Source organism: Pinus tabuliformis, chromosome 1_2 (assembly GCF_031772625.1).
Source record: "Pinus tabuliformis cultivar Carrire ecotype Pingquan chromosome 1_2, CPIR1, whole genome shotgun sequence".
Lineage (NCBI taxonomy): Eukaryota > Viridiplantae > Streptophyta > Pinopsida > Pinales > Pinaceae > Pinus > Pinus tabuliformis.
The window spans coordinates 1,187,237,609-1,187,259,259 of NC_142298.1; the positions used below are offsets into that span (position 1 = coordinate 1,187,237,609).

At 38.9% G+C, this 21,651-nt stretch overlaps 1 pseudogene; it reads left to right on the forward strand.

Annotated features, from left to right (window-relative positions):
• LOC149210472 (uncharacterized) overlaps positions 1-21,651 on the forward strand; it is a 73,643-nt pseudogene that overhangs the window by 21,571 nt on the left and 30,421 nt on the right.

Here is a 21,651-nt window from a genome sequence, read left to right on the forward strand (position 1 = left end):
TCTTTTATATCATAAAGATCTTCTAGCTTTACCACAGGCTTAGGAATTGCATTTTCCTGAGGTGTTTCTCTCATTTGAGAGTCATGCTCATTTTCCTCAATAATTTGATTATCATATGACTTTTCTGAAGTTAAGAATTGTAAAATATCCTCATCATGGTTAAATACTCTCCAATAGTGACATTGTCAGGAATTGAAGGCCTAAAAAGCAATTCTATTGAAAATCTATCTGGGTTGTAGTCTTCAGAGGGTAGGAGTTTGGAAGCTACATTGGCTAGCAGGTCGGCCGCTGAATTTTGAGATCTAGGAATAGAGGAGATATTGAATGCCAAAAATTTTGAAGTAAGATCTTGTACGAGCGATTGATAATGTTTAAGATGATTTGAAATACAATGAATTGTATTTCTCACCTGTTTGATGAAAATTTCAGAATCGTTGAATACTTTTAAGTATTGCACTTTAAGGCCGATCGCTTTATACAGCCCTTGGATTAAGGCTTCATATTCCGTTGTATTGTTAGTTCATTCAAATTCCAGTCTACAAGACAACATTGTTTTTTCTCCTAATGGGCTAACCAAAATACATCCTGCTCTCGAGCCCTCACTAGATTTGGACCCATCGAAATATAATGACCAAAATAAAGAAGTATTAACTAATGTATTTACAGTTTTCTCAGCATCATTGAAACATCTAGACCTATCAGTTTGTGAAAAATTCTCAATCTGAGATGAAAAATGATTGACTGAGAAAGGGGATGACTGGGCAGTAAAGTTACCAAAGAATGACTCGGATGAATAATTCCCCAAAATGTTGTTGTTAAATGCTACAAGCTGGTTTTCTTGCTCAAATTCAGTAACTGTATGGGTCATATGTTTTTCGCGATCAATCCTTATTTGATTTGGCTTACCCTTATAGGGAAGCCACATATGTGACCAATCAGTAGAAATATACCCATGCAATTTTTCAGACCAATCCCTACTCAAAATTAAACCGTAAAACTCAGGTATATCGGCTATCAATATATCAATCCTTTGTACAACTCTGGGATCAGCAGATAACCTGATAGTTACGGAATTAATTTCTCCCACAACCTGTACTTTGGTCCTGTCCAACTGTACGATATGAATAGCAGACTTCTGGGGTTCAATGTTCAGTTTGGAACAAACTGAAGCTGGCATTATGTTAGAAGATGCCCCAGAGTCAATCAAACAGCTGTGCAGGTTTCTATTATAGATCTCATAGGTTAGAAGGAAAGGTAGAGTGTGAGAATTTGATCTATCTCCAATCAGAACTGAATCGGTAGCTTCAACCATACCTGGGGGAGGTTGACCTGAATCATTAGCAGCTTTAGCACTGGGAAGAGGTGTAGAAGGAACAACATTCAATTCTTTAAGAAGTAATTTTTGCTGATGCTTTAATTTACTAAGCTCAAACATAGTAATGTTTGCTTTAGTTTTCTTCATGTCATCAACAATGTTATACTCCATCGAATCGGATACCACTAATGTTTTAGATGTTGAAGGAGTGTTAGAAGTTGAAGGCTGTTTTTGGGGTGCTGCTACAGGTGATTTCTTTGGAGGTATTTTTTCTTTGGTTGTAGCGGCACCTGCACTTCTTTTCTTTGAAATTACCTGAACAGGTTCAGAAGTGCTTTTGCTCCTATTAGTAACCGGGAACGCTTCCTCTTCATTATCGGTATCGGAATTGGGGAGTATAAAATCCCACATTCCATGACATTCTACTACTTCTTCATCATCAGTCGGTGTGATTGTTTCTTCTTCCTCTTCTTCTTCTTGCTCTGAGTCTGCATTAGATATGACATTTGGGGGCTTTGATTCATTTCTCTTATAGGTCCTAAATGGTTTTTTGATTGAGGTTTCGGCCACCTGTTTATTTATCTCAACCATTTCATTTGATAAAGTTTTTAGGACCTTTTGCAAACCTTCCATGTCATAAGGGTCTTTTGGGGTTTTCTTTTTTGATTCATCTTTAAAAGAGACTTTTTTGGCTTTTCTGTCTTCCAGAGTAGCCTTCTTCTCTAAAGCATTGATACGTTTCTCCACAGCAAGTGCTTCTTTCATGTTTTCAACTAAGGTAGGTTTGTCAGCCCTATCTACAAAAATGGCTATATTGGCAGGTAGGGCGGTTATGTACCATTCGCTTCGAATTTGTTCACTTGGCTTGGAGGCCGTCGGGATTTTGTTCAGGAGTTTGTTGAATCGAGCATTAAATTCCTTAATTGGTTCCCGATGCTCTATCCTAAGGTTGGAGAGATCATTTATTAAGGTAGCCAAAGACCTATCATCTCCATATTTGGTAGAAACTGCTCTTGGCAAGTATTCCAGCTGGTAATAGAACTAGAGGGTAAAGGGAAATACCAGGATCCTACTGATCCTTGCAAGGTGTAAGGGAAGAGTCTAACTACAACATCTTGTTCTGTTACTCCTTTCAAGTTTACTGCCAACATGAAATTATTAATGTGTTCCTCAGCCTCGGTCCCATCATCTGGATTAAATTTGGGTAGCCATTTTTCAGGAGCATCTGGTAATGGATGCAATGGTGCAGGCATGTTGACTGCACCGGGTCTGGTCCATGGATCTGCCATTGTAACAGCGGTAGTAGATGACACTACTGTTGTAATTCCAGATGTTTGGGAAGGAAACAATATTGAGGAGTGAGCAGGTTGGGATGTTATAGTACCTAATCCCTGATGAACAACAATATGTAATGGGGAAGTGGATGGTTGACTTTGCAGTGGGGAAGATGCAATGGAGGATGTGGATGAAAGCTCTTCACTGTCAGATCCTTCAGTTGTCGTCTTCGCCTTTTTCTTCTAAGGTAAAGGGAACTCGGTGGGCTCAATACCAAGCTTTTCGCTCTCAAGTCTGGTGAGAGGGTGAGGTAAATTGAACTGCGAAGTCGCACTGCTTTGTGATACCTCAGATTTCTGTGGTGAAATCAAGAAGCTCTGAAGTTTGTGGATAAGAGACTGGACTTTAGGTGATTCAAGACTTAATTGTTCTGGAGTATGATGGGTTTGAGCAGTGGTAGTGGATTCCTCTTCTTCTTATTTGGGTACTGGAGAACCAGTATGCAAATAGGAAGGTTGAGGGGATTTGGAGGGAGAATTACTCTTAGAATGGCTTATAGGTTTTGGTTTATGTGCCATTCACAGTTGGGGCCCTCCTTCTAGCGCCAAAAAATGTTGATGCCTCGAAAATCGTTGCAACAGCATTGGGGATAACCACCCGGTCCGGACCTTAGTACAGCTCCTTTTTCGTTTGGAATAGTGGCTCTGATTGGGGATAATGGGACCAGTTTCCCAAAAGTAGATAAACGGGATGAATGGATGATTTATAAAACTAAGCTAGCGATGGGCGAATAACTAAATCTATTGGCAAAAATAAAAGAACTATGACCTATCCCGGGAATCTATTTAGCTTTGACGTGTAGCGTTTGATGGTCTGTGTCTAAAGACAGGCATATAGATGACCTCATCTAACAGACACGGATGTTAATTCATTCAAGATTGTTGTGCATAAATAGTTAAGCAAAGTGATTAAAGCGATATTACTACACTCATCATTATATCATCGACACGTGCATGATTGAAAGGGAAGCATATTATAAAACATCCAATAGTGGAAAGAATATAGAACTGTTGTTAAAACATATGCATGCAATCAATAATAGCAAGGATAATCAAATAACAATTCACATAACAGGAATGAATTCACACATAGATAAAAATACCATATGAGCTACTTTGACACTCCCGATATCAATCGCTACTTCTAGTTCTTCCTTCAACGCAGAAACATTTCCATACAAAGACAATAGTGCACAATCGCATAAAAAGCTTCTTTATTAAATTAAGAACAACTGGTCCAGTTTCATAAAAGAATATGATTGAAGCACAATAGTGCAACTTCAGCCTTTAAGTCAGGTACAAAACTTTACGACCCTTTCCAAAACAATGAAAGGGTCTATAAATACTTTAACTAATCTACCTATCTATAAAACAGAAATCCTACTTAATTGGTATCAATAAATTTTGATCCTATTTTCCTCATCGCTCTGGCAGTCGGCGACATGATTCATCAGGTAGGCTGCTTGCCTTTGAATCTGAGCTGACTTATCGCAAGCATTGGCTCTACTTCAGGCGGTTTGTTGAGGCACGAGCTGAGCTGGGCGGCATAGGTGGCATCCTGAATATCGGGAATAATATACCCGATTGCATCTGTTAGGCACTTAAGGGCGGCTCTCTGTGTGTGCGGCTTTACTAGGAAGAACCAATACGTGTCCCGGGTTAAACTGTTAATCTCAGCGATTAACCTCCCCTTTTCTTCCAAATCTGGATAACATGATAGCTCCAATGATTTCATTGTTGTCAACTTTCCTGGTGTGCATTGGGAAATCATGTTAGACAGATAGAGGGTGTTATTGACCAACTTGACTAAATTGTTAGAAGTTGATTTACATCTTGAAATCTCCCTCTCTGCTTTCATCAATTGGGACTGCCATTCAGTGAAGAGTATATCTTTGTGTGATTCTAAGATCCTGGGTAAATTGGCCGCTTGTCCTTGGTCAGAATCTTGCCATTCGATGAATGCAGTTAACGTTTCTTCAGCTTGATCCAATTCTGTCCTGGCTTTGTCTACTTGCTGACCAATAGATTCTGTTAATTCACACAGTGGCTCTGCCTCGGCTAATTGTTGACACAGAAGCTTAATTTGGGATATTAATGCATTATTTATTTGTAATGCTTCTGCTCTAAATTCGTCCACTTGTGGAATGCCCTTCGCTTTTTCGAGCTGTGATGATAATTGAGCAATTCGCTCATCTTTTGCTTTCATCATTTGCTCGTTCGCTGCCTTTAATTGTGCCAATGCCTCTGATAATTCTTTCTGCCTTTGGATTGCGCTTTGGTCAATCCTTTGTTTTTCTGCCTGCAATTGTTGAGTCAGTTGACTGTTTGCTTGCTGTTGTGTCAACAGTTGCTGCTCTGCCTGCTCTGCTTTCTGCTTTGCCTCACTTAACTGCGCCTATAATGAGAAAATCTTCTGATCCTTTGTCTTCAGTAAAAGGCTTACCTCCGATGCTTTATCTATCGTCGCCGCCGAATAAGCACCTGCATATTGTGACAATTTTGTTAGGTCATCGGAGGGGTCATGTTCCTCCCAAACTACGTTGCCGGTGACAGTTTTCTCTGGGAAAAGGGAAGGTTGGTCAGTCCTTCTTCTTTTCCTTTGTCGCTTAACCACTGCTTTATGTCTTGGGCTGTAGAAGACATCCAGGGGAGGAATATCTTCTATCTTCAAAATAATTTGGTCGGAGGGGTCCTTTGGTATTACCTCTACCTCTTTAGAAATGGGTGGGCCGCTGGTTCCGCTCAGAACCTGTGGTGAAGTGATTTCCTGTGTATCAGCTCCCTTAGAAGTGTCTGTGTCCTTTGAGCATTCCAAACCACTGATAATGGAATCGAATTTCTCCCATTCCTTAATCAATTTAGGGTCAATATGAGTATCAATATTGACATCGATGGTGGTTTGCTTTTCCTTTTCAGCTTGGGGCTCCTTTCGGACTTTTTCCTGTTCTTTCTTCCGCTGACTCTCTTGCTCTTTCTTTAGCTTTTCCTCTTTTTCTCTTCTCTGCTTCTCCTCCTGTTCTTTCTTCTGATTTTCCTCCTGTGGCCTCTGTTGTTCTTTTGTTATAATTGGAGGTTCCTTAGACTGTTGCCGATCAGGCTCGCTTGATGATGTCGTCGGGGTTGTCGCTAGGAAATCTAGAGGCAGAGTTTGCAACCTCTGTTCTCTAAGTTTATTAAACTCAGTTAACCCCTCGTCATTATATTTCATTCTAGCGAATTCTTTAGCCTGACCTATTGATTCGGCTGCAACGAACAGGTCGTCAAACATATCTTCTTTATTCTCAAATTTTTTCAATTTGGCCTGTTATAGTGTTCTATAGGCAACTTTCTTTGGCTCAAACGACCTATTTGGGAGAGTCGCCAGAGTTAATGATTTCATCTTCGTGGCTTCTTTTTCAGCATGTTTGAGATCATGTAGAGTATAAACACCACATCTTAAGGGAAATGAGGGCTAGCCCTGCTTCTTATTCTTCTTGAGAGTTTGTGTAACACTCTCAGCTGTAATCTGGTAAGCAATTTCTCTAGCCAACAGTTTATCTGGTATATACAAAGGGAGCAAGGATAATTTTAGGGGCGAATGTTCGCCCTTTGGCGAAATTAAGGGGTTTTAAATTTTTAGTGGGCGAATATTTTGTATCATAGTACATTTTTACAAATCACCTCAAATAGCCCACCTTATTTTAAGGGAGAGGGTAAAAAAGGTAAATTTAGCCCTTGAAATTAGGAGTTACAACCTTCCATTCGCCCATTTTCAAGAATAGGTTTTATTTAAGTGAATCCATTCGCCCATTTTCAAGAATAGGTTTTATTTAAGTGAATCCTATGGGCCAAATACCATATTTATAAAAGAGGTATGGTAAATTAATAAAAATATAAATAAATGAGAGGTATGGTAAATAAATAAAACATTTTTTATATTTACTCCATAAGTCACCTTATATACATGTAAGGGTGTAAATAAATAAAAATATAAGTAAAGTGGAGGTATGGTAAATAAATAAAACGTCTTTTTATACTTACTCAAAAAGTATGGTAAATAAATAAAAATATAAATAAACTAGACGTATAGTAAATAAATAAAACCTCTTTTTATATTTAGTCCATAACCCTCGTTCTATTTATGAAGGCTCAAGAAAGAGGTTTTATTTAAGTGAATCCTATGGGCCAAATACCATATTTGTAAAAGAGGTATGGTAAATTAATAAAAATATAAATAAACGAGAGGTATGGTAAACAAGTAAAACATTTTTTATATTTACTCCATAAGTCACCTTATATTTATGAACACTCAAAAAATAGGTTATATTTAGGTGAAACCTATGGCCAAAATACTATGGGACAAATACCATGGACTAGATTGTTATTAATACCATGCAAAAAACCATTATTAACCCTAATATTAGAATTAATAAAAATAAAAATGGCACATGGTATTGACAATGGTATTCACCAAAATGGCACATGGTATTGACCCATGGTATTCACCTGGAATGTAGCCTATTTAAATGGGGGAATTAAACCAGCATGTAGCCTATGCTAAGATTCACTAGGACTTTACAAAGTTTTATAATTATAATTGAGTAAAATATTCGCCATGCCTGGTGAGAGATTCGCCAAAAAATTATATATACATATTATATTATTGATAAAATCGCCTTCCATTTTTCCTATATACCATGGAGATTCGCCCATTTATTATATTTATAAATTTAGGGGGGGTCCTTAAAATTTTCCCTGAAAGGGAGAACATGTGGTTCGGCTTGGCTACCGAAAACTCTAACATAAGTGAATCTTTCCTCTCCAAACCAACTCGCTACCGTTGTTAAATCAAACGAAGCCTAGTAGGAAATCTTAGGAATAGGTTTATCAAAAATAGAATAATAAATAGGCACCATAAAGCCATTGCAGATTTGGTACAGATGTTGTTTGTAAGAAGACTTCCATAATTTCTGATGGTATATGTGGATCGCCGTGGGGTCTTGTGGCGTCCACCTCCAGCCGAGCACGGGAAATTCAGAATTGAAACACAAAGTATCTAAAATATATGCACTGTAATAGAATGGGGGAATTATCCTTTCAGTGATGACAGTCTGATTTCTAAAATCAAGAACAGCTTTGGCTAATTTATCTGAGAGAATAGTGGCCCAATCCATTATTTGATTGTTCACTGCAGCTTCCATTAAGGGAACCATTTCTATGGTGAAATTAGAGGAGTCATGCAATCCCCACAATCTACACATCATAATTCCGGCATAGCAATAAGGAGAAGCCAGGGAATCAACTGAGTACTTACCGGAAGACTCATGTTTGTGCTTCGCTGGATTTTGTCTCCAATACCGGATGGGTTCATATTCAACTTCGTTCTCGTTCGCGAATTTCTCCAGGATCACCTTATTATATATCTTCTCTGGCTTAGGCAAATGGTACATTTGCCTCAAGTTCTCAGGTTTGAACGACCCGAAAATTCTCCCATCTCTGGTGCTGAAGGTTCTGTCCATAATCGGGATTTCTTCAATTGCCCAACGCACTACATCTGTGTATGGGAGAATTTGCTCCCTGGCTGCTATCCGGTGAAGGAAGGAGTCAGCCAAATCCTTGAGAGTGCATTCAGATTTCCTTGTAGAATCAGCAGTAGCTTCTACTACTGTCACTGTAGGTTCTTCGCTCTCAATCAGGTTATAGGTGCCCTGCCAAGTAGTTCTGTTGAGACCTGAACATGTTGTATCCGAGATTAATCCCTTCTTCTTGTCCGTAAGAACTTGTCCTGCAGCTGGCGTAGAGGAAGCGCCTGCGGTTTTCTTCGATTTCTTTCCCATTTTGCTTGAGCTTTCTCCTTTGGATGAATTCTACACAGAGGCGAAAATATACGTAACACGGAGAAACAACAATGAAAACTTGCAAGTGATGAGAAATATGACTGATGCGTAATAAGGAATTTAGCTTTTAAAAATGGGCGTAGACACAATCCATGGGAGGATTTTAGGACTTACGATCACATTAAATGGCCGCTTAAAACCTGCCAATCTTAAATGCCTCATTATACCGTTAATCGGCCGAATGATTCATTTGAGCGTGCTGTGAGTGTTTTGGCGGTTGCGCGCAGACGAATCATTTATTAGACGGATCAAGCCTTTAATATGAAATGGATCGTGATATCCCTTTATTAACGGCTTTTTTGAAATCTGTGCTTTATCGCATTCGGCGATCGGGGCAAACTAAAACTTTTTTCATTGACATCATTCCAAACCTCCGATCGCAGATAGTGATATCGCATCGCGTCGGGGTATTGGGATTATATATAACATGGACAGTTTGCCGCCGATTTGCCGATTGCGATATCGCATCGCATCGGGGGTATTGCCATCATAAATGGGATATGATTTATATCGTCGATCGCCGATTGCGCGTCGCATCGGGGCTAATGATATGGGGGTGCTTTAGAATTTGCATTGAGTATTGTCGATAGCCGATTGCGATATCGCATCAGCGGAAACCAATATGCCACTTATTTATGCTCCCTTGTGTCATTGCGATATGGGATCTTGTGATCGCTTTATCGCAATGAAAAAAGGATTGTTTTATTCGATCAAATGGGTTTTTCAAAAGGTTTTTCATATAAAGTATTCCATTGTTTTTCGGACCTTTTTTGAAAGATACAATGTTGATACCAATTAAACACTAAGGGACCCATTTCATATGAAAATTTTGTAAATAAAATGTTATGAAATGGGGGGATGTTGTGGAGCATAACAATTGGCGATTCGCTGGAAGGACCAGTTATCTCTGAGAATTATAGAAATACTTAAACTTTTTCAAAAATAGAATTCTAATCAAAGGGGAAAATTCTAATATAACTAGGTGTATATGCATTCTGAATAAAATGAAACTATTTTGTTAATTTCCTCTCTTTTCTTAAGACAATAGATACATTCTAAGTTTTAAAATAGGCCTTTATTGGTTTATAATTATAAAACAGAAAACTTTCCCAAATCAGCTTTTATAGTGAACTCGTCTGTCATAGGTAGAGCCTCTGCTGCCAGCAAACGTTCATAGTTTCGACAGGGATACCTTTTAACCATGTTATTGTCCATTGTCCCATCCAATTAAGAGTGTGATTAACAGAATGAATTCAAAACATGTTTTCATATTTTGTATTTCTTTCCTATTTCTGTTATTGATAAGATAAAAAGCCATTGTCCTGGTTTGGTAGCCAGCTATTGACAATGCCATTCACTGGTAGTAATCTAACCGAACAAGCTGGCTCGTGATGAGACCCCTTGTCTTATAATTGCTAAGCCATTACCCTGTTATGGTATGCAGTATTGGTAATGTTGGTTAAATTGTTTCCCTATGATCCTGGTAAGCAGGCTTGTAATAAGACCTCTTGTCTTTTATATCAAAATATTTTAGAATTACACTCTGAATAATCATAAGCTTGAGTGAATGGGATGGACAATTTTCTCCTTAAGAGTAAATGGATGACAGGGTAAGAGTTGAAGATGCTGAAGTTGGATTAGCTTCTATCTTGATATTGATAACCTTTTGTGAGACCAATTTGAAAACAGAGAATGATTTACAATACTTCTAAATTTTGAGAGGAGTTCGCAAAACTTTAAAGATGGTTTCAGAATACAATAATACCTAATTTCCTAGAAATTATCCCTTTTGGTTAAGAGTTCTATTATTTTAAAATCAAATATCACACTACTTCTGTAGATCAAATTGTTTAAACACAGCAAAGGTCAATGGAAGATACTTTACAACATTATTTTCCAAAGAAAATCCTACAAACTACAAAACTCTATCAAACTTAAAAGGAAAGGAGAAGGGGTTACCTTCTCAATTAAAGAATTTCTTCAAGATAAGGCCATTAACAGGGAGAGAATCTCTCGAACCTGATAAATCTTGCAATACAAAGGTCGAATGGCCTATCTTTTCACAGATCTGGAATGGTCCAAGCCACATCTTCTGGAACTTGGTGTGTTTACCCTTGTCCTCATGGGCTTTGTCCCATTTCAGAACTAAATCGCCGACTTGGAATTGTTTTGAACCGGATGAGACTGAATCAAAAGCTGCTTTGATGATTTGCTGATGTTTGGCATGAGTAACCCTGGCTTTTTCTCTTTCCTCTTCTAATTTTAGAATTTGATCATGTCTAAGCTGAATGGAAGAGGATGGACTTTCTTCAATGAATTGTACTAGGGCTAGGGAAGGAAGAACAAGATTTGTGGGTAGTACTGCTTCTTTTCCATACACAAGGTTAAATGGGGAAGATCCTATAGAAGCTTTCTGGGTTATCCTATCAGCCCATAATGCAAACATTAAAGATTTGTGCCAGTTTTTATGATTCTGTTCGATAGTTCGCTTAATGATTTTGATCAGATTTTTATTAGTTGATTCCGCTAGTCCATTACCCTGGGGATAGTAATTAGCAGAATATTTCAATTTAAATCCTCTCTTAATAGCGAAATCAAACATAGCATTGCCTGAGAAATATGATGCACTGTCAAAAACAAGAGCATTTGGGACAGCAAACCTGGTAATGATGAATTGATCTATGAATTCAATGATTGCTTCAGAATTTGCTGTCTTCAAAGGGACTGCCTCAACCCACTTAGTAAAATAATCGGTAGCAGTAAGGATATACTTATGCTGTTTGGAAGACGGTGGAGTAATTTCCCCAATGATATCCAATCCCCATTGCTCAAATGGTTGTTCAATGTTGACTGGTTGCAGAGGGAAAGCTGGTTTACGTTGTCTTCCACTAGAAGTTTGACAATTGATGCATTTCCTTACATACTCGTGGGCATCTCTAAACAGAGTTGGCCAATAGTATCCAGCATGAATAATTTTGTGAGCTGTTGTGTCAGCTCCAAAATGCCCTCCTGCTGGTCCATCATGTAACTCCTGCAAAACCTTTTGTGCTTCAGTTTTCTCAAGGCATCTTAATAAGATGGAATCATAATTCTGCTTAAAAAGCACATCATCAATAATTGTAAAATTCTTTGCTTTTAACCTAATGGCCCTTTTGTTTTTGTAAGACAGGTTAGGAGGTGCATAACCATTTTTCAAATAAAAGATTAAATCTGTATATTGAGACTCAGAATCAGTAACACTTATCTGATTGACTTCTTCAGTTTGATCTGTATCACTTGATTCTAGAATATTGGATGCTCCTGCCAGTAACCTGCAAAAACCTTGGCCCCTAACAATCTTTGCTGGCCTAATTTCTAAGTCATATTCTTGCAGCGCTGTGACCCAATTTGCCCTTTTTTCACCCAGTTCTTTTTGGATTAATAGTTACCTAACTGCAGGGAAAGGAACTATAACTTTAGTGTGGGTTTTCCAAAGGAAAGGTCTATAATGTTTGACTGATTTAAATACAGCAAAGGCTTGTTTTTCTACTTCGGAGTAATTCAATTCGGCACCCTGAAGATTTGAACTAAAGAATGAAATGTGTGTTTCCAAATTGTGATCGTTGAGCTGCGTGAGTACTGCTGCGTAGGACGAGGTGGAGGCAATAGTATACAATGTAAAAGGATTAGAAAAATTGGGAGTATTTAAGGCTGGGGCATCGATTATTGATTTTTTGATTAAATCAAACGCTTCTCTTTCCGCTGACCCCCACTTAAAGACTGAATTTTTCTTGATCATAGTTTGAAGTGGTAAAATGATTTGAGAAAAATCTGGAACGAATCTTTTAACAAAATTGCTCTGGCCTAAGAATGACTGCATGGATTTTTTATTGTGTGGGAAGGGTATTTCAGAGATTTCTTTGATCCGATCAGGATCGATATAAATGCCATCCTTAGACACAATAAAGCCTAAGAGTTTTCCTTGGTCAAGAGTGAAGAAAGATTTTTTAGGGTTAAGAGAAATACCATATCTTTTTCAAAGTTGAAAGATTTGACTTAAGTCGTGCAAATGATTAGCTCTTTCTTTAGAGAATACAGTAATATCATCTAAATAGACGACCATTGTTCTATTAATCATCCCTATGAAAGCTGTATCCATCGCTCTTTGGAATGTTGCTCCTGCATTAATAAGTGCAAAGGGCATTTTCTGATATGCATATGTTCCCCATTTGGTTCTGAATGTGGTTTTAAGCTGGTCATCAGGATGGACCAAAACTTGGTTATATCCTGAGAAACCGTCTAGGAAAGACATTAATTCAGAGCCTGCTACTGATTGGAGTATTTGCTCCATAGTAGGTAATGGGAAATTGTCTTTTAAGCTCGCTTTGTTCAAATTTCTGAAATCAATACAAATCTGAATGTCGCCATTCTTCTTTCTGACTGGCACCATATTGGAGACCCAGTTTGAGTGTCGGACTGGAAAAATAATCTTGGCTTTCAAGAGTTTGTTAAGTTCAGTCTTTATTTGACTCTCTAAACTTGGATGTATTTTTCTTAACTTCTGTTGAATTGGTTTCTGATTGGGAAGCAATGGGATGGTATGATGGATAATGGATGTATCATATGTCTTCAAATCATCATATTTCCAAGCAAAAACCCATTTATTTTTCCTTAACAGTTTTATGAATGCCTCTTTTTTTTCTAAGGAAAGTCCCAGTCCTAAATTAATATTTTGAGGAGCTTGCTCAGTACCTAGATTTACCAATTCAAACCGTAGGGTAGAGCTTTGGAGCTTTGCATTAGTTACAGGTTTAAACCTGTCTTTTATGTCATAAAGATCCTCCAGCTTTACCACAGGTTTAGGAATTGCATTTTCCTGAGGTGTTTCTCTCATTTGAGAGTCATGCTCATTTTCCTCAATAATTTGATTATCATAGGACTTTTCTGAAGTTAAGAATTGTAAAATATCCTCATCATGATTAAATACTCTCCAATTAGTGACATTGTCAGGGATTGAAGGCCTAAAAAGCAATTCTACTGAAAATCTATCTGGGCTGTAGTCTTCAGAGGGTAGGAGTTTGGAAGCTACATTGGCTAGCAGGTCGGCCACTGAATTTTGAGATCTAGGAATAGAGGAGATATTGAATGCCAAAAAGTGTGAAGTAAGATCTTGTACGAGCGATTGGTAATGTTTAAGATGATTTGAAATACAATGAATTGTATTTCTCACCTGTTTGATGACAATTTCATAATCGCCGAATACTTTTAAGTATTGCACTTTAAGGTCGATTGCTTTATAGAGCCCTTGGATTAAGGCTTCATATTCCATTGTATTGTTAGTTCATTCAAATTCCAGTCTACAAGACAGCATTGTTTTTTCTCCTAATGGGCTAACCAAAATACATCCTGCTCCTGAGCCCTCACTAGATTTGGACCCATCGAAATTTAATGACCAAAATAAAGAAGTATTAACTAATGTATTTACAGTTTTCTCAGCATCATTGAAACATCTAGACCTATCAGTTTGTGAAAAATTCTCAATCTGAGATGAAAAATGATTGACTGAGAAAGGGGATGACTGGGCAGTAAAGTTACCAAAGAATGACTCGGATGAATAATTCCCGAAAATGTTGTTGTTAAATGCTACAGGCTGGTTTTCTTGCTCAAATTCAGTAACTGTATGGGTCATATGTTTTTCACGATCAATCCTTATTTGATTTGGCTTACCCTTATAGGGAAGCCACATATGTGACCAATCAGTAGAAATATACCCATGCAATTTTTCAAACCAATCCCTACTCAAGATTAAACCGTAAAACTCAGGTATATCGGCTATCAATATATCGATCCTTTGTACAACTCTGGGATCAGCAGATAACCTTATAGTCACGGAATTAATTTCTCCCACAACCTGTACTTTGGTCCTGTCCAACTGTACGATATGAATAGCAGACTTCTGGGGTTCAATGTTCAATTTGGAACAAACTGAAGCTGGCATTATGTTAGAAGATGCCCCAAAGTCAATCAAACAGTTGTGCAGGTTTCTATTATAGATCTCATAGGTTAGAAGGAAAGGTAGAGTGTGAGAATTTGATCTATCTCCAATCAGAACTGAATCGGTAGCTTCAACCATACTTGGGGGAGGTTGACCTGAATCATTAGCAGCTTTAGCACTGGGAAGAGGTGTAGAAGGAACAACGTTCAATTCTTTAAGAAGTAATTTTTGTTGATGCTTTAATTTACTAAGCTCAAACATAGTAATGTTTGCTTTAGTTTTCTTCATGTCATCAACAATGTTATACTCCATTGAATCGGATACCACTAATGTTTTAGATGTTGAAGGAGTGTTAGAAGTTGAAGGCTGGTTTTGGGGTGCTACTACAGGTGATTTCTTTGGAGGTATTTTCTCTTTGGTTGTAGCGGCACCTGCACTTCTTTTCTTTGATGTTACCTGAACAGGTTCAGAAGTGGTTTTGCTCCTAGTAGTAACCGGGAACGCTTCCTCTTCATTTTCGGTATCGGAATTAGGGAGTATAAAATCCCACATTCCATGGCATTCTACTACTTCTTCTTCATCGTCAGTGGGAGTGATTGTTTCTTCTTCCTCTTCATCTTCTTGCTCTGAGTCTGCATTAGATATGACATTTGGGGGTTTTGATTCATTTCTCTTATAAGTCCTAAAGGGTTTTTTGGTTGAGGTTTCGGCCACCTGTTTCTTTATCTCAACCATTTCATTTGATAAGGTTTTTAGGACCTTTTGCAAACCTTCCATGTCATAAGGGTCTTTTGGGGTTTTCTTTTTCGAGTCATCTTTAAAAGAGACTTTTTTGGCTTTTCTATCTTCCAGAGCAGCCTTTTTCTCTAAAGCATTGATACGTTTCTCCACAGCAAGTGCTTCTTTCATGTTTTCAGCTAAGGTAGGTTTGCCAGCCCTATCTACAAAAATGGCTATATTGGCAGGTAGGGCGGTTATGTACCATTCGCTTCGAATTTGTTCACTTGGCTTGGAGGCCGTCGGGATTTTGTTCAGGAGTTTGTTGAATCGAGCATTAAATTCCTTAATTAGTTCCCGATGCTGTATCCTAAGGTTGGAGAGATCATTTATTAAGGTAGCCAAAGACCTATCATCTCCATATTTGGTAAGAAACTGCTCTTGGCAAGTATTCCAGCTGGTAATAGAACCAGAGGGTAAAGAGAAATACCAGGATCCTGCTGATCCTTGCAAGGTGTAAGGGAAGAGTCTAACTACATCATCTTGTTCTGTTACTCCTTTCAAGTTTACTGCCAACATGAAATTATTAATGTGTTCCTCAGCATGGGTCCCATCATCTGGATTAAATTTGGGTAGCCATTTTTCAGGAGCATCTGGTAATGGATGCAATGGTGCAGGCATGTTGACTGCACCGGGTCTAGTCCATGGATCTGCCATTGTAACAACGGTAGTAGATGACACTACTATTGTAATTCCAGATGTTTGGTAAGGAAACAATATTGAGGAGTGAGCAGGTTGGGATGTTATAGTACCTAATCCCTGATGAACAACAATATGTAATGGGGAAGTGGATGGTTGACTTTGCAGTGGGGAAGATGCAATGGAGGATGTGGATGAAAGCTCTTCACTGTCAGATCCTTCAGTAGTCTTCTTCGCCTTTTTCTTCTTAGGTAAAGAGAACTCGGTGGGCTCAATACCAAGCTTTTTTCTCTGAAGTCTGGTGAGAGGGTGCGGTAAATTGAACTGCGAAGTCGCACTGCTTTGTTATACCTCAGATTTTTGTGGTGAAATCGAGAAGCTCTGAAGTTTGTGGATAAGAGACTGGACTTCAGGTGATTCAAGACTTAATTGTTCTGGAGTATGATGGGTTTGAGCAGTGGTAGTGGATTCCTCTTCTTCTTGTTTGGATACTGGAGAACCAGTATGCAAATAGGAAGGTTGAGGGGATTTGGAGGGAGAATTACTCTTAGAATGGCTTATAGGTTTTGGTTTATGTGCCATTCACAGTTGGGGCCCTCCTTCTAGCGCCAAAAAATGTTGATGCCTCAAAAATCGCTGCAACAACATTGGGGATAACCACCCGGTCCGGACCTTAGTACAGCTCTTTTTCCATTTGGAATAGTGGCTCCGACTGGGGATAATGGGACCAGTTTCCCAAAAGTAGATAAACGGGATGAATGGATGATTTATAAAACTAAGCTAGCGATGGGCGAATAACTAAATCTATTGGCAAAAATAAAAGAACTATGACCTATCCCGGGAATCTATTTAGCTTTGAAGTGTAGCGTTTGATGGTCTGTGTCTAAAGACAGGCATATAGATGACCTCATCTAACAGACACGGATGTTAATTCATTCAAGATTTCTGTGCATAAATAGTTAAGCAAAGCGATTAAAGCGATATTACTACACTCATTATTATATCATCGACACATGCATGATTAAAAGGGAAGCATATTATAAAACATCCAATCGTGGAAAGAATATAGAATTGTTGTTAAAACATATGCATGCAATCAATAATAGCAAGGATAATCAAATAACAATTCACATAACAGGAATGAATTCAGACATAGATAAAAATACCATATGAGCTACTTTGACACTCCCGATATCAATCGCTACTTGTAGTTCTTCCTTCAACGCAGAAACATTTCCATACGAAGACAATAGTGCACAATCGCATAAAAAGCTTCTTTATTAAATTAAGAACAACTGGTCCAGTTTCATAAAAGAATATGACTGAAGAAAAATAGTGCAACTTCAGACTTTAAGTCAGGTACAAAACTTTACGACCCTTTCCAAAACAATGAAAGGGTCTATAAATACTTTAACTAATCTACCTATCTATAAAACAGAAATCCTACTTAATTGGTATCAATAAATTTTGATCCTATTTTCCTCATTGCTCTGGAAGTCGGCGACATGATTCATCAGGTAGGCTGCTTGCCTTTGAATCTGAGCTGACTTATCACAAGCATTGGCTCTACTTCAGGCGGTATGTTGAGGCACGATCTGAGCTGGGCGGCATAGGTGGCATCCTGAATATCGGGAATAATATACCCGATTGCATCTGTTAGGCACTTAAGGGCGGCTCTCTGTGTGTGCGGCTTTACTAGGAAGAACCAATACGTGTCCCAGGCTAAACTGTTAACCCCAGCGATTAACCTCCCCTTTTCTTCCAAATCTGGATAACATGATAGCTCCAATGATTTCATTGTTGTCAACTTTCATGGTGTGCATTGGGAAATCATGTTAGACAGATAGAGGGTGTTATTGACCAACTCGACTAAATTGTTAGAAGTTGATTTACATCTTGAAATCGCCCTCTCTGTTTTTATCAATTGGGACTGCCATTAAGTGAAGAGTATATATTTGTGTGATTCTAAGATCCTGGGTAAATTGGTCGCTTGTCCTTGGTCAGAATCTTGCCATTCGATGAATGCAGTTAACATTTCTTCAACTTGATCCAATTCTGTCCTGGCCTTGTCTACTTGCTGACCTATAGATTCTGTTAATTCACACAGTGGCTGTGCCTCGGCTAATTGTTGACACAGAAGCATAATTTGGGATATTAATGTATTATTTATTTGTAATGCTTCTGCTCTAAATTCATCCACTTGTGGAATGCCCTTCGCTTTTTCCAGCTGTGATGATAATTGAGCAATTCGCTCATCTTTTGCTTTCATCATTTTCTCGTTTGTTGCCTTTAATTGTGCCAATGCCTCTGATAATTCTTTCTACCTTTGGATTGCGCTTTGGTCAATCCTTTGTTTTTATGCCTGCAATTGTTGAGTCAGTTGATTGTTCGCTTGCTGTTGTGTCAATAATTGCTGCTCTGCCTGCTCTGCTTTCTACTTTGCCTCACTTAACTGCGCCTGTAATGAGAAAATCTCCTGATCCTTTGTCTTCAGTAAAAGGCTTACCTCCGATGCTTTATCTATCGTCGTTGCCAAATAAGCACCTGCATACTGTGACAATTTTGTTAGGTCATCGGAGGGGTCATGTTCCTCCTTCCAAACTACGTTGCCGGTGACAGTTTGCTCTGGGAAAAGGGAAGGTTGATCAGTCCTTCTTCTTTTCCTTTGTCGCTTAACCACTGCTTTATGTCTTGGGCTGTAGAAGACATCTAGGGGAGGAATATCTTCTATCTGCAAAATAATTTGGTCGGAGGGGTCCCTTGGTATTACCTCTACCTCTTTAGAAATGGGTGGGCCGCTGGTTCCACTCAGAACCTGTGGTGAAGTGATTTCCTGTGTAACAGCTCCCTTGGAAGTGTCTGTGTCCTTTGAGCATTCCAAACCACTGATAATGGAATCGAATTGCTCCCATTCCTTAATCAATTTAGGGTCAATATGAGTGTCAATATTGACATCGATGGTGGTCTGCTTTTCCTTTTCAGTTTGGGGCTCCTTTCGGACCTTTTCCTGTTCTTTCTTCCGCTGATCTTCTTGTTCTTTCTTCAGCTTTTCCTCTTTTTCTCTTCTCTGCTTCTCCTCCTGTTCTTTCTTCTGATTTTCCTCCTGTGGTCTCTGTTGTTCTTTTGTTATAATTGGAGGTTCCTTAGACTGTTGCCGATCAGGCTCGCTTGATGATGTCGTCGGGGTTGTCGCTAGTAAATCTAGAGGCAGAGTTTGCAACCTCTGTTCTCTAAGTTTATTAAACTCAGTTAACCCCTCGTCATTATATTTCATTCTAGCAAATTCTTTAGCCTGACCTATTGATTCGGCTGCAACGAACAGGTCGTCAAACATATCTTCTTTATGCTCAAATTTTGTCAATTTGGCCTGTTCTAGTGTTCTATAGGCAACTTTCTTTGGATCAAACGGCCTATTTGGGAGAGTCGCCAGAGTTAATGATTTCATCTTCGTGGCTTCTTTTTCAGCATGTTTGAGATCATGTAGAGTATAAAAACCACATCTTAAGGGAAATGAGGGCCAGCCCTGCTTCTTATTCTTCTTGAGAGTTTGTGTAACACTCTCAGTTGTAATCTGGTAAGCAATTTCTCTAGCCAACGGTTTATCTGGTATATACAAAGGGAGAACATGTGGTTCGGATTGGCTACCGAAAACTCTAACATAAGTGAATCTTTCCTCTCCAGACCAACTCGCTACCACTGTTAAATCAAACGAAGCCTGGTAGGAAATCTTAGGAATAGGTTTATCAAAAATAGAATAATAAATAGGCACCATAAAGCCATTGCAGATTTGGTACAGATGTTGTTTGTAAGAAGACTTCCATAATTTCTGATGGTATATGTGGATCGCCGTGGGGTCTTGTGGCGTCCACCTCCAGCCGAGCACGGGAAATTCAGAATTGAAACACAAAGTATCTAAAATATATGCACTGTAATAGAATGGGGGAATTATCCTTTCAGTGATGACAGTCTGATTTCTAAAATCAAGAACAGCTTTGGCTAATTTATCTGAGAGAATAGTGGCCCAATCCATTATTTGACTGTTCACTACAGCTTCCATTAAGGGAACCATTTCTATGGTGAAATTAGAGGAGTCATGCAATCCCCACAATCTACACATCATAATTCCGGCATAGCAATAAGGAGAAGCCAGGGAATCAACTGAGTACTTACCGGAAGACTCATGTTTGTGCTTTGCTGGATTTTGTCTCCAATCCCGGATGGGTTCGGATTCAACTTCGTTCTCGTTCGCGAATTTCTCCAGGAACGCCTTATTATATATCTTCTCTGGCTTAGGCAAATGGTACATTTGCCTCAAGTTCTCAGGTTTGAACGACCCGAAAATTCTCCCATCTCTGGTGCTGAAGCTTCTGTCCATAATTGGGATTTCTTCAATCACCCAACGCACTACATCTGTGTATGGGAGGATTTTCTCCCTGGCTGCTATCTGGTGAAGGAAGGAGTCAGCCAAATCCTTGAGAGTACATTCAGATTTCCGAGTAGAATCAGCAGTAGCTTCCACTACTGTCACTGTAAGTTCTTCGATCTCAATCAAGTTATAGGTGCCCTGCCAAGTAGTCCTGGCGAGACCTGCACATGTTGTATCCGAAATTAATCCTTTCTTCTTGTCAGTGAGAACTTGTCCTGCAACTGGCGTAGAAGAAGCGCCTGTGGTTTTCTTGGATTTCTTTCCCATTTTGCTTGAACTTTCTCCTTTGGACGAATTCTGCACAGAGGCAAAAATATACGTAACACAGAGAAACAGCAATGAAAACTTGCAAGTGATGAGAAATATGACTGATGCGTAATAAGGAATTTAGCTTTTAAAAATGGGCGTAGACACAATCCATGGGAGGATTTTAGGACTTACAATCACATTAAAGGGCCGCTTAAAACCTGCCAATCTTAAATGCCTCATTATACCATTAATCGACCGAATGATTCATTTGATCGTGCTGTGAGTGTTTTGGTGGTTGCGCGTAGACGAATCATTGTTTGGACGGATCAAGCCTTTAATATGAAATGGATCGTGATATCCCTTTATTAACGGCTTTTTTGAAATCTGTGCTTTATCACATTCGGCGATCGGGGCAAACTAAAACTTTTTTCATTGACATCATTCCAAACCTCCGATCGCCGATAGCGATATCGCATCGCGTCGGGGTATTGGGATTATATATAACATGGACAGTTTGCCGCCGATTTGCCGATTGCGATATCGCATCGCATCGGGGGTATTGCCATCATAAATGGGATATGAGTTATATCGCCGATCGCTGATTGCGCATCGCATCGGGGCTAATGATATGGGGGTGCTTTAGAATTTGCATTGAGTATTGCCGATAGCCGATTGCGATATCGCATCGGCGGAAACCAATATGCCACTTATTTATGCTCCCTTGTGTCATTGCGATATGCGATCTTGCGATCACTTTATTGCAATTAAGAAAGGATTGTTTTATTCGATCAAATGGGTTTTTCAAAAGGTTTTTCATATAATGTATTCCATTGTTTTTCGGACCTTTTTTGAAAGATACAATGTTGATACCAATTAAACACTAAGGGACCCATTTCATATGAAAATTTTGTAAATAAAATGTTATGAAATGGGGGGATGTTGTGGAGCACAACAGAGCCCTCGATCGAGTTGTTTGAGGGCTTAAAGATATAGCTCAATTGAGCATTAAAACAAACCCTCGACTATGCTCGTGTGTAACCCAAGGTTATCTAGGGGCTCGA